Source organism: Passer montanus, unplaced genomic scaffold (assembly GCF_014805655.1).
Source record: "Passer montanus isolate IOZ18808 unplaced genomic scaffold, ASM1480565v1 scaffold47, whole genome shotgun sequence".
NCBI classification, from domain to species: domain Eukaryota; kingdom Metazoa; phylum Chordata; class Aves; order Passeriformes; family Passeridae; genus Passer; species Passer montanus.
The window spans coordinates 3,724,844-3,738,286 of record NW_024369596.1 but is presented as its reverse complement, the minus strand read 5'-3'; positions in this window follow the sequence as shown (position 1 = coordinate 3,738,286).

Below are 13,443 nucleotides of genomic sequence, written 5' to 3'. Positions count from 1 at the left end.
CATGGATCACAGCACAGAAACACATTTTCTTTACAATCCCTTCTGGGCAGAGGACTCCTGATATAAAAACCCCGAGTTCACCAGGCAGTGGCAGGATTAAGTCACCTCCTTTGTCCTCTCTGTACCACAGCATTTAAAACCTACAATAAAGAGGCTGAGAGGGCAACTTTATTAAAAACATGTTTCACATTTGTTTGAGATCTTTATATGCACTTTCTGCTCAGATTTAAACACCACTGATGTTCTCAAACACTTTTATTTTTTTTTCTTTCAGACAAATTGTCTTCTTCCCTCAGCTCTGTTATTTCCTAATGGCATGGAAATTTCACAACCTCCCAGATGCCAGACTCCCAAATGTCACCTTCTCCAAGCTGGAGAAAACCAGGTCCCAACCCTGAATAAATCCAGATTGGCACTGACTGGTAGCAGTGGGGTGATGGCACGAGCTGAGTTTGCTGAGGATCACCCCCAGTGTGAACAGAGAGGTCTCTACAGCCAGAAATTCCCACTCCATTCCATTGTTTTTGCTGGAAATGGGAGCAATTTCTCAGCTGCAGAGCCCAGAGTGGGTGGTTTGAGACATCCTGGTGGTCCAAGGTGTGGAGTGAGCATTTGCTCCCCTCCTGCAGAGGGTTTCAGCTGCCACGCCACCGCTTTTCATCAGCTCTGATCTACTGATGAAAGCTTTAAAGCTCACAAAGCCTGGATTTCCATGGACATCTCTGCTGGAAAATGTATTTTCTTCCCCCCTGGGAAGCAGAGTGCTTGAACAGGAGGCAAGATGAGAGTTGGGTTTCATCCATGGAAAATCACAATTCAAATCCCAGTGACCAGGAATGCTCTACTTTACCCAGGAAAACAATCCAGGGAGGATTCCAGGACATCCCAGCTGCTGCACAGGGTGGATCATGCCAGGGGCTGTAGCTCCCTCTGGTATTGCTGCTCCTCCTTTACAGTCCCTCTGCAAAGAACCAACAGACAGCGAAAAAAATTATTGCACCAAACACACCAAAATATCCATTTAAAGCTTTGGCTGAACAGAGGAAATAAAAGTAAAAATAAAATGGAAATATCAAAAAGTGGGGAGAGGAGTAAGGAAGCCTCCCATCAGCAGCACACTCTTGTTCTTTTCCATTTCCAGAGGTCAAATGCTCCTTTTATTCCTGAAAATGCCATCAAGTGCCAGCCACAAGAAGCTTTTAGTACAGCCTGGCTTTCAGACAGCATGCCAAAATTTGACTTTTCTGCTGGAGAGACACTCAGTATTTAATCCTGTGCAGCAAAAGTTTGTCCCAAATGTTCTTGTGCCCTGTGATTCTGGACTGAATTTAATGGAAATAAGGAATTCAGAGCAATTTGCATGTTTGTCTTCCTTAGGGTCAGCCCAAAAATATCTAATGATGATAAATTAATACAGAAGATTCTGCTGTGCTCATCAGGGGAGGTTTGAAACGTTGCAAACCAAAGCAAAATTAACTCTATCCCCTAGAAATCATCACCATCCTCAGGTAATCATTCCACTCAACCCAAGGTAAAAGAGAAGAATCCTGTACTTCTGAGGAGAGCCTGAGTTTGGAAAATGGGGATTTTGACTCCAAGGAAAATGTGGAAGGAGTTTTAGTGCCCAGGTGCTGCTGCTGTGAATAAACCTGGTGCTTTGTCCTGCCTTTTTTTAGGAAAGGAGCCCTGATTGTCTCTCCCTCTGCATCTTCCTTACACTTGAGGGGCTGAGGTTTGGTCTAACTGCAATTTGCTGCAATTTTAAACCCTATTACCCCCTCAGCATGGTGCTGTATAAACCCAAGGCAGGGCTTTTAATTTTCTAGACAAAGGTATTATTTGAGCTCCTTTCATGGCCTAATTATTACTTAGCAAATATCATGTTGTGATGAGCATTTATGGATAATTCTCAGATAATACCTAATTATATGCTTAATACTCATAATGATGGGAAAGCCTCAAATATTCAGGGTCCAGATTTTTTAGACTGTCTCAGAATTCCTTATATTTCAAAGCACTTGGAAGTTGAAGATTTATGTTGGGGTTTTTTTTTTTTGGTCTTTTTAAAACTATTTCTAGCATGTATAACAGCTTCTTCTACAATATCTCCCACTGCTCACTGGAATTTGGATTCACAGGTAAGCTTAGACAGCTTTGAACTTCTGAGTGACCTGACATAGCTCTAAACCTGATTAACTCACCAGATAGCCTGAGCCTGGGGATAATTTATGTGCCTGAACAGGCAGACCTTTCAGGGAATGTACTCCCAGGGAAAATGGTCTCTGCTAAATGGACAGCCAGGCTTGACTCCATTGAAATTCCTAATTTTCGAAAGCACGTGATGGCACAGGCAGGGCACGGAGAGAAATGGCTGCTGGGGGTAATTCAGTCCTGTTTCTCTCAGTCCTCGTGATTTATTTCTGTTCCTGCTGTGGGCACTGCCCTGCAGAACGCCCAGGGTGTGGCTGCCCCATCCCTGGCACTGCCCAGGGCTGGGCTGGATGGAGCTCTGAGCATCCTGGGCTCGGGGAAGGTGCCCCTGCCCAGGGCAGGGGGGTGGAATTGATCTTTAGGGTCCCTCCCACCCCAAACCAGGCTGGGATTGTGTGAAGAACTGCAGCTTCAAACACAAACTTTTGTTTGCTGGGCCCTGATCTCCATTCATTCATGCTCTGCCATCCCGGGCAGCCCCAAATGCAGTTTGGTTTCCTCAGGTAAGAAACAGGCTCCTGCCCTCCTGGGCTGGAATGTGAGTCAAAGCCTCTCCCAGCAGACACTGGAGACACAATGATTAATTCACTGCTGGCTGCCTGGGTAAATGGCCACATAAATACAGGAGAAATGGTGCCTGGACAAGACAATCAGACACTGCGATCTGGGCAGACAGGGAAACACAGAAACACCTGAGAAAGCCAGGAGAGATTGTCAGGGCTGCTCTGAAGGGAGCAAAAGTGCTGACAGGGATCAGCAGCGAGGGTTTAAGGGGAGAACAAAAGATGTTCAGAGCAGCCCTGTGGCTCCCTTCAAACCCTGGCAGCATGACTGCAGGTAAATTCCTGCTTTAATCCCTGTAATAATTTTAATCACTGTTTTAATTTTAATCCCTGTAATAATTTCATCATTATTGGCCAGCCTAATCTGGTGAACACAAAGAAATGGGCAAGGCCAAAGCTGGTTTTGTCACCTCCTGGTGTGGCCTTGTGCAAGTGTCAGGGGATGAAGGGAAAGTGGGAGAATGTGGTTGAAAATCACAATTTGGGTCTGGAAGGCCTTGTTTCCACTGGCAGCACCACCTTCGACTCCAGCAAGTGGCTGCCTCTCTCTCAGCCTTGGTTTACCCCTGGAAAATGAGTTTAACAGACTTCTTCATGAAGTAGTCTCAATTAATTAGCATTTGTAAAACTGCTCTGAGATTCCCAGATGAAAGCCTGGCCTGGAATGGCAAATTGCTAATGATAATTAATAGTTGTTCATGGTCTCTTTACAGAATTTCAAATTCTTTTCTGAGGGGGAGTCAGAAGGGATGGAGGGCTCTCAAGGCAGAGATCACTAAAAAACCCCAGGACAGCCATACCTTGCTGCCTGCTCCTCCTTCTTTCCATCTCAGGATGAATGGGGAGAGTTTTAGAGAGGAAGGGCAGGTGATGAAGGCTCCTGGATTCACCACAGGTCCTTGCTGGGCAGGGGGAGTGAGGCAGGGATGAGCAGGGCTGCTCCACTCCCCCCTCCAATGGATGCAAAGGCAGCCCTAATTAAACAGATGTTCTTAATAATGCTCTGACAACTGTCCCTGCTTTAATTTGCTTCACAGTAAAGATTAATATAACAACACAACACTGCTTTACAAGGGGAGAAAAGGGAGCTGAGCTAATAAAAGGCAGGAGCTTACATGGTATATTATTGCTTTTCTTTCTGCTTGTCTAGCGAATATTTACCTCCTCTGGGAGCAGTTTTCATATTTATTTGATCTCTCCTCCCAGCTACAGCTGACTTTGTGGTACATTGCAGCAGGATTAATGGCAGGGCCAAGGTGCACAGGCATGTCAGGGGTCTCCATGGAGATTCTGCAGCCTCAGGGAAGGTGCTGGTGGTGCTGGAGCCAGCAGAGCTGTGAAACACCAGCAGGGGATGAATTCCAGGCTCATGTAGCAGCAAACTCCTCAAGCAGCACCAGGAAGATTGGAGATGTTTTTCAGTCTGATGCTTGGACCAAAGCAGGAGTTTTTCCATGCTGGCAGGACAAGCATGTCCTACCAGCACCAAAAATCATTTTTCCTGATTCTTAGCACTGATTTCAGGCAATTTCTTTTCACCCTAGTTTTGGAGCTGTGACTCTTTCTGCCCATTGCCTGCAGTGAGCCAGAACCCCAAATGTCCAAGTAGGAAATGGAAAGAATCATGCAATAGCCTCAGAAACTTGAAGGATGCAGCAGGAACAACCAAGTTAGGACAATGTCTGCTCCACACCCTGGTTGGAAAGTAGGAGATAGCTTACATTATCTCATATGTGTCTGGAACTGGGATAAAACTGGAAAATGAAAGCTGCCTTCACGTGGCTGTGATAAAGCCCAAGGAGTGTGGATGTGACAGTCTGGTCAGAGAGAGAGAAAGCTGGATAAATTTTCCCATGAATTGGTCTGGGAAGCTTTAGGGAGCTGGAGAGAAACAATACTAGACAAATATTAAACAATCTGCCAGTGGTGTTTGTAATGAGTTGTTTTCCTCATAAAGACGGTGTCTTAATTAGCCAATCATGTGAAATGTGTTGATTAAATGACCAATCAGGTTCACCTGTAGCCAACCAAGGTATAAAAGGAATGGGTTCCTAATAAAATCATTATTAACCTTCTGAAAATGCAGGGAGTGTGTCACTCAGTTATCCATGCCACTCATTTGTCTGTGTCATTTCGGACTCAGCTGTGCACAAGGAGAGGAGGGCAGGTGAGCAACGTGCAAACATCCAGATCTGCAGTTCTGCAGGTCACCTGCAAGAAGAGACTGGCCTAGTGCTCCTGTCCCGCAGGTTCCAGCTCACTGCAGTAGGATCAGAAATCATCACAGCTGGACACAAACTCTCCCTCTGGCACACACAGAGAGAATTCCTGAGCTCCTGGGAAAGCATCAGGGCTTCTGTGCTCACACTTAATTCCCAGATGTGCACTGAATTAGCTCAACATGAGAACAGCTGGGCTTCCTTTCCTCTGTGCACTGTGCCAGACTGTCACATCACTCCTCTGGCCATCCCAAGCATGGACCCCAACCCCAGGGGATGTGAGCACCCAAATCTCCATCCAGCACCACATCCCCACCTCGAGACACAGCGTGACACAGTCCTGGGGAAGGATATTAAATAGAAACTCCAAGTTGCTCTTCACTTTGATAGCAACTCAGAGCAGGCTTGTTAAATATTAAATCATCCTTGGCTGAGCAACGTTCTTGTTTGCCCAGCTTGAATTACACAGCAAGAAAGAAACTGAGCTCTTCCAAGAGGGAGAGGTGTCTCCAGGATCCACAGGTGATTTTAGATCTTTTTTTTTTTTGTTCAGGGCATTCAAAAAAGAACCTTTCCACAAACAGGAACAGACTGTTCTACTTTTAAAAATAAATTCATGCCTGAATATTCTTCTTCTAATATTCTGTGTGGGCCAAGAGCCTGGCCATGAGAAGAGAGAGGGAGAGCCCCCCCCCCCGGATAAATTGCCATCCATATCCAGGTTTTTGTGAGGGAGCCTGGTTCTGCTGCCCAGTGCCTGCACTGAAACAGCCTGCAGAGATGATTTGGCACCTCTGCAAGTCCTGCCTGTGCTCTTCCATGTCAGCTGCTTCCCCAAGCTGCTCCCTGCTTGTGGAGCTCCTCCTGGCAGGTTTTACTCTGGCCACAGCCTGGGGTGGGCTTAGCTTTAAGCTTAGCTTAGCCACGGCCCTGGGTACAGCTCTGCACCTCCAAATCACACAGGAGAGGATGTGGAAGTGTCTGTGTCACAGAGCTTTGCTCCCACACTTTGGTACCTACTGTTCAACCATTTAATATTTGAGAGCTCTATTTGTTGTGCAATTTGTGGAGTTGTTTATGGTGCAGAAGCCCTCAGACAATAAGCTAAAGGAAAGAGCAGGAGCTGGCAGCTGTGTGCATTGCCCTTTGTTGGGATTAATGAGCCTTGTTTGCTTTCTGCCTTTTTCCATCTCCCTGAAATGTCACATGTCACCCAGAGTGCCTGACCAAAATCACATCATCAACCTCACCCCACATCCACCCCTACACCTGGCTGTCTTCATCCCCATCCTGACTTTTCACCCCAGAACCCCTTCCACTGCTGGACCTTGGAATGGAATCTCAAAACATTTCCCACGCTGGGCACTGCAATCCGACTCAATTTGAGAGATAATGATCACCAGGACCATGATTAGACCCAGGAGCTGCTACACCTGAGGGCTCAGCAGCACACAAACATCCAGCACAGCTGGAATTGTGTGCAGGACAAAGCTCTGCAGGCCTCTGCAGCTGTGAGGTTCCCTTGGTCCTGCTCTCAGACAGGGCCAAGGCTGTGTGTGCCTGCTGGAATCTCCAGGGATGAACTGATGGATAAACTCCAGCCTGCTCTCATATTTGGCACTTTCCTCACACAGCTCCAGGCTCCCTGCTCATCCAAGAGCTTTTCCCAGCACTCCCCACCAGCAGCATCTCTAGTTGTCCCTTTCCAGTGGCTAAACTTGTCCCAGCTCTGATGTGGGAATCTCCAGGGATGAACTGATGGATAAACTCCAGCCTGCTCTCATATTTGGCACTTTCCTCACACAGCTCCAGGCTCCCTGCTCATCCAAGAGCTCTTCCCAGCACTCCCCACCAGCAGCATCTCCAGTCCCTTTCCAGTGGCTAAATTTGTCCCAGCTCTGATGTCCTGGGCACAGTGAGGAAGAGGAGCTTCAAACAACCATCCTGCCCCAGGCACAGCCCTGCTGAGAGCAAGAGTCAGTCCAGGACTGCAGGAGCTGCTGAATTATTGAATTGCTCCCTAAAACAGGTGGCTGAGGTGGTCTCTGGACAGCAGCAACCCTGGCCAGAGCTCACTATTCGTGCCCTTGCTAGGGGTGCCAAAGGGGCACTCAGAGGTTAACGACACAATGTCCATGTCCCTTCCCCTTCACAGATGATTTTTTCCTGCTCCAAACCTCCCCCTCTCACTGCAGCCGGGCTGAGTCAGAGCCTGCAGGAATCCAAGCCCTTGTGGGGGCTGAATCACAGCCTCCCACATCCCCAGAGCTCTCAGCCAGCACTGGGAACAGAGCTCTGGGTGCTGCACCACAGCTTCCATGGCTGGGAAGGCCTGAACCAGCTCCTCAGCCCTTTTTTTTTTAAGTAACATTTTAATTCCTGTCTCCCTCCAGACAATTGTCCTGTTTCTCCATGTGGGTTTGCTCCTTCAAACCTCTCCTGCTTTTGTCCTGTCAGGGGGTGGTGGCCCTTTAGTGCAGCTCAGCTCAGCCCCGTGGGGATCCATCCTGGCAGCCCTCCTGTCCCAGGGGTGCTCCAGGTGCCCAGAGAGGGAACAGACAGGAAAGATGGACAGGGATTTTTTACATGGGTGTTAATGGGACATGGGTGTTGGGCTCTTGTGCTGCCCAAGGTGCATCCATGGAGACCTTTTAATAAATCCCTGCTTTATTCTTTAACTCTGTCCAGCCCTGTTCTAGGCTACCCTTCACAAGGCATCATTACAGGACAAGGGAGGATGGCTTCAACCTGGCAGAGAGCAGGTTTGGATGGGATATCAGGAAAATATTGTTTAGGCTGATGAGGCCCTGGCACAGGGTGCCCAGAGAAGCTGAGGCTGCCCGCTCCCTGGGGGTGTCCAAGGCCAGTTTGGAGCATCCTGGGATGGTGGAATTTGCCCCTGCCCATGGCAGGGGTTGCAACCAGATGAGTTTTAAGGTCTCTTCCAACCCAAACCAGTCTGGAACTTTTCAGTCACCCCCAGCCTGTGAATTCCATGTGAAATGAGGTTTCACATCATCAGCCTGGGAAAAGGAAAGGACAAACCTGTCCCTCCTCAGGGAGCCTCACAACCAAAGCAAAAACCCTAAAAATACCCAGCCATGTGTTCTAACTCTGCTGAGAGATACTGGTAATGAACAGCCGTGTCTCTAAGTTAATCAAGGGCCTCAAAGAGTTTTATAGGGATTAATAAATCCAATTCCTCTAATCCCAGGAAGATCCCCCAGCCACACAGTGCCACACTGTCCACATGCAAGTCCCTTCCAGCATCTCCAGGTGTGGGATCACCGTGGTCAATGTGAAATTCAGCATTTTGAACTGAAATTGAGTTGCTGGCGGGTCTAAGGGAGCTGTGCAGAGCACTGCTTCCAGCTCAGCATTATTCAATTAGCCCATTTTGCTGATTGCCATCTGGGTCACTGTTGTCAGGGTTACAGCTGGCTCGGCTCTCACCCAGAGATCATATTTGAAAATACACCTGGGGACAGGGGGATATTAAAAAATAACAGACCTTCAGTGTAACACGATTTTCAAACATCCCCACAGCTGCTCAGCTGATCCTGGAGTGAAATTCAGCTCATTAATTTAGAGCACCTCAATAAAGTTAAAATAAAAACGTGTTTCCCATGATCTCTGCACTGGCAGTGGGTGTGGGAAGCAGAGAGGAGTGGCCTGGATAATTTCACCTGTCTGTAGTGAATTATATGCTAAAATTCACACAAATCTAAAAATCCTGAGGGATTGTGTCTGCCTGTGCAAGGCTGATTGTGGAAATACCACATCTGGAGAATCTGTGGGGAAAAGAAGGAAGAGGAGAGGAGAGGAGAGGAGAGGAGAGAAGAGAAGAGAAGAGAAGAGAAGAGAAGAGAAGAGAAGAGAAGAGAAGAGAAGAGAAGAGAGGGACTAAATATTAATATTTTGAATATTACTGCTTGTGAACTTGGCATTGTGTGTCTGACTCCAGCAGGACAGCACTGCCCACAACAGCCTGGGTGTTGGGAAGATTTAACCTGCAAAATTCACTCTGTAAAATGATAAAAATTAATGTGAGTGCAACAAGATGGGACAAGAAGAGCGAGCTGGCTCCTGGGAATTTTGGGTTGTGTGACTGCTGAGGTGTGACTGGGCACTTGTGCAGCAGCAGTAAATGGGGTCAGTCTGGGACAAGGCAGTTGCCAAAATTGGCTCTTCAGGAGGCCACTGACCCCGGCTCCAGCTGCAGCCCCAAGGGTCCTGTGTCACACGGGCTCCCCGGGCTGGGCTGACCCCACAGCACCCTCAGCCTGTGCCCAGGGCTGAGGGCAGCAGTGCTGTGAGCACTGATGGTGCTGCACTCCAGAGACAGAGGCGACTGCCAGACAAGCTGTTTGTTTGCTAGAAAGACTAAATCTTAATATCCACTGAGTTTATCACGGGCCTGAAGTTCCTGAGGTCTGAGCAAACCATCAGCACAGCTGGAGTGCACAAAGGAGGGAACACCTTGGGCAGCCAGGGCTGAGCTGCTCAGTGGGAGAAAGGCAATTGCTCCAAACAAACACTTATGGGATGGTGGAAACTGGCCCCTGTTTCACTTCCAAGGAGAGATCCAGCCAGATCCTCACTGCCCTGGGAGAGAACATCCTTCACTGCTGAGAGGCCTGAGCCAAAGAGCATAATTGGAGCTACAGCAGGAATAATAAATGCCAATTAGGTGGCATTTTCCCAAGCATCCAGTGCCTGGCTGTGTTTGGAACTAATTTTCACTACAGCTGAACTGGACAAACACAGACCATGTGTGAATATCCCACCAATGAATTCCTCTTGTGCCCTCCTTCCCTGGCACAGAATGGAATGGAATGGAATGGAATGGAATGGAATGGAATGGAATGGAATGGAATGGAATGGAGTGGAATGGGACGGAATGGAATGGAACAGAATGGAATGGAAGAGAAAAGGAATGGAATGGAATGGAACAGAATGGAATGGAATGGAATGGAATGGAATGGAATGGAATGGAATGGAATGGAATGGAATGGAATGGAATGGAATGGAATGGAATGGAATGGAATGGAATGGAATGGAATGGAATGGAATGGAATGGAATGGAATGGAATGGAATGGAATGGAAACGGAATGGAATGGAACAGAATGGAATGGAAGAGAAAAGGAATGGAATGGAATAGAAACGGAATGGAATGGAATGGAATGGAATGGAATGGAATAGAAATGGAATGGAATGGAATGGAATGGAATAGAATAGAATAGAATAGAATAGAATAGAGTAGAATAGAATAGAATAGAATAGAATTTCACACCCCAGACAAAACTGGTCCTGTGCATTTAATCGATGGGGTCAGGACAAAATTGCAGCTGATGTGGCAGCCCTGTTGTCCCTGGGGACCACGTCATACAGGGGAATGACCCAGCAGCATTCCAGGAGTCAGCAGTGCTTCCAGGAGGAATTTCAAGGACCTGCCCCTGCAGATGGGTGCTCCAGCTCCTGGGAACCTGTCTGCAGAGGGACAATCCAGTTTCCCAACAGCTCTGTGCCACAGAGGCAGCAGAATTGGCTGGGGAGTGGCCTAGAGATTAGCCCAGCCTCTGTGTGATCTCTCCCTCCTCCACAAAAGCTGAAATCACTGAACCCAGCACTGTGAATTGCAGTTTGGGTGCAGTGTGACAGCTCTGCAAGGGCTGAGAGAGGAAGGGAAAGGAGCTGCAGCTCCTGCACATCCACGGGGAGCACAGACAGGAGCAACATCAGCCTGCAAATGGGAACTCACTGCTACTCACACAGCCAGTTTGATACCTGTGGGCCAGGGTGTGGACACCAGGGGTGCCAGGGGCTGATCCCAGCCTCTGTGACCACCCCCTGTGCCAGGGACTGACCTTTTGTGACCATTCCTGTGTGCCAGGGACTGATCCCACCCTCTGTGACCACCCCTGGTGCCAGGGACTGACCCTCTGTGACAATTCCTGTGTGCCAGGGACTGATCCCACCCTCTGTGGCCATCCCCCTGTGCCAGGGACCTGATTAGAGGCACTCAACCCACACTGTTCCCCTTCTCAGGAGCATTTGCTGTGAGAAGTCCTGCCCTAAATGCTGAGATCAAACTCAACCTGCTCAGCTCAGTCACAACAGCTCCATTAAAAATCTCTCAGGCACCAACTTTGCCTCTCTCCATCCCCTGCCATGAGCTCATCAGTAAACAGCTAAGCAGCAACTTGATTAAAAATGTGAAAAGAGATTTTCTCCTCTGAAGATTTTGTGCAGAGCTGTTTTAAGCTCCTTCCCACAACAGGTTTTCACAACTTGTTGGTTGAAATCACTCACACAGAATGCTGTCTATCCAAACACAAGCTGTGCTGCCCAGTCCAATTTCTGTTCCTCCCACTAACACATCCATTTATCTCAGCATTCCAGCAGCTTTTCGATGATTTTAATACCTGGCAAAGATTTATGCAGAGGTGACTCATGGCCAAATATCAACAAGCAATTTAGAAGCAGCGTTTCCAAAGGGATCCTTGGAGGAGGCAGAGATCTCAGTTTATGAGGGTTTGACTTCTACCCTCTCAATACAGAGCTTTCAAAAGAGAAAAAAAGGCAATTAGCAGATGCAGAAGTGAAAGTGGAATAACTCAAAAGCTGTTGGGAACACAGAGAACTAATCCCTGTCTCTGTGTGCACAAACATCCTCCGAGGAGGGCACCTAATGCTTTTATTTGGGTTTTTTTTCACTACTGCTGCCAAAGCCTCTTCCCTCCCTTGCTGCTCTGACCATGTATGACTAATGTGCAGAGGTTTGGGAGCCTCCAGGACAGATCCCTGCAGCAAACACTGTCTATCTGACCACAGAATTTAATGAAAACTCGCTGGAACAAAATATTTTTGAGACGAGAGTTCTAGGGGCTACTGCTGGCCTGCTAATGATAAAAGAAATCATGTCTATATTGGCTTTTCTGTTCTCCTTTGAAATGTAATCCCGGGGCTGTGTGTAAAGGAGCAATTGTATTTGAAATAAGAGAAATGGGACCGTGTCAGAGCAAGATTTGAGCAACTCTGGGCAAGGGCAGAGGAGATTTGAGATGGAGGCTGCAGCAGGGAAAAGGATTGGCAGGGACAGACAGAGACAAAAGGTGAAGAGGAGAAAGGTACTCATGGAACAGCAAGGCAGATGGAGGGATGGAAGTAGCAAACAAAAGAAAAGGAATATTACAGAGTTGTCTGCACTCATCTGTGTACAAAATCTATATATTTACCTACCCACACTTCGTCTTTTCTATCCCCATCTGTCTCTGTGATCAAACCACTTCCCTGTTCTTTCTCCCCTAAATTCCTGCTTTTCTTTTCCCCACCCTCCTCTCCTTCCAGCCTTGCTCTTCCAGTGCCTCTCTGCTTCCAGTGAGAAGTTCTCCCTCCCCTCATCCATGCAATCCATCACAAAGCACATTTAGAGCTCTCTGGACACAATGAAATTCCAGTTCCCTGGTACATAAATAATCCCTTTTCATGTAATCTCAAGATTATTAATTTCAAAGGGAGGGCAGCAAATGTATTGAATTGCTATAAATGCTGGCATTTTAAAAATAAATGAATGGGGTGCAACAGGACTTTATTAAAATACAAAGAGATTAGCAAGGTCTCATTCCCTTCAATTATTAACAATGTACTTGTTCTCCAGAAAAGTACCCATGAAAATTTAAAACAGATGAAAATGGTTGTTCACTTAAAACTGCTCTGTTAATCTGTGAGAAATGTTTTATTCAAAGGCATTAAATGAATACTGCAAGGTTTGATATGAGATAATCCATCATTCATGTGGCACAAACACGGGGATCGATAAAGTGTTGTGTCAAGAGGAGAGGAGAACATGGCATCTTTGGAGGATTTCTGCACAGGAGGCTTGTTTCAATTCATGGGATGGCCAAAATCAATATTAACTCATAGATTTTACAAACTGGATGCCTTTTTGTTTTTCCATTTATAACTCTGCAGTCTCAGCTCACATTCTGAGGCTGAAACGGCTGAAAGGAGAAAACTCTCAAAAGTTCTGGTGCAAATTCCCACCAAAAGCAAAATTTTGGCACTGGGTTTAGGGATGACCAAATCACTACAAAAAGGGCCCCCAAGGAAATCAGGGGATGAGTTGGATTGTGTTGAATTTCTCCCCAAAATCAAGCTCAAATTAAGATTAAAACCTTTATCTTGGGTGTCCTTGGAAGGTACAAGGAGTATGGGCAGGCTGCTTGAACCAAATCGGTTGAACTCCACCTTGAACAACTTTGTTTTTATTGCTTTCATTGTTTGCACCAGAGCAGGGTCAAAGAGAATCATCAGCATCAAGGCTGTCAGAGCACAAGGACGTTCCTTTTGTTCTGAGAAAAACACCCCAAACAAACATGAAAGAAGGCCAAAACATGGAAAACAGAGGGAATCAATATGAAAGGAAAGCGTTGTTCCAGCTAGGCTG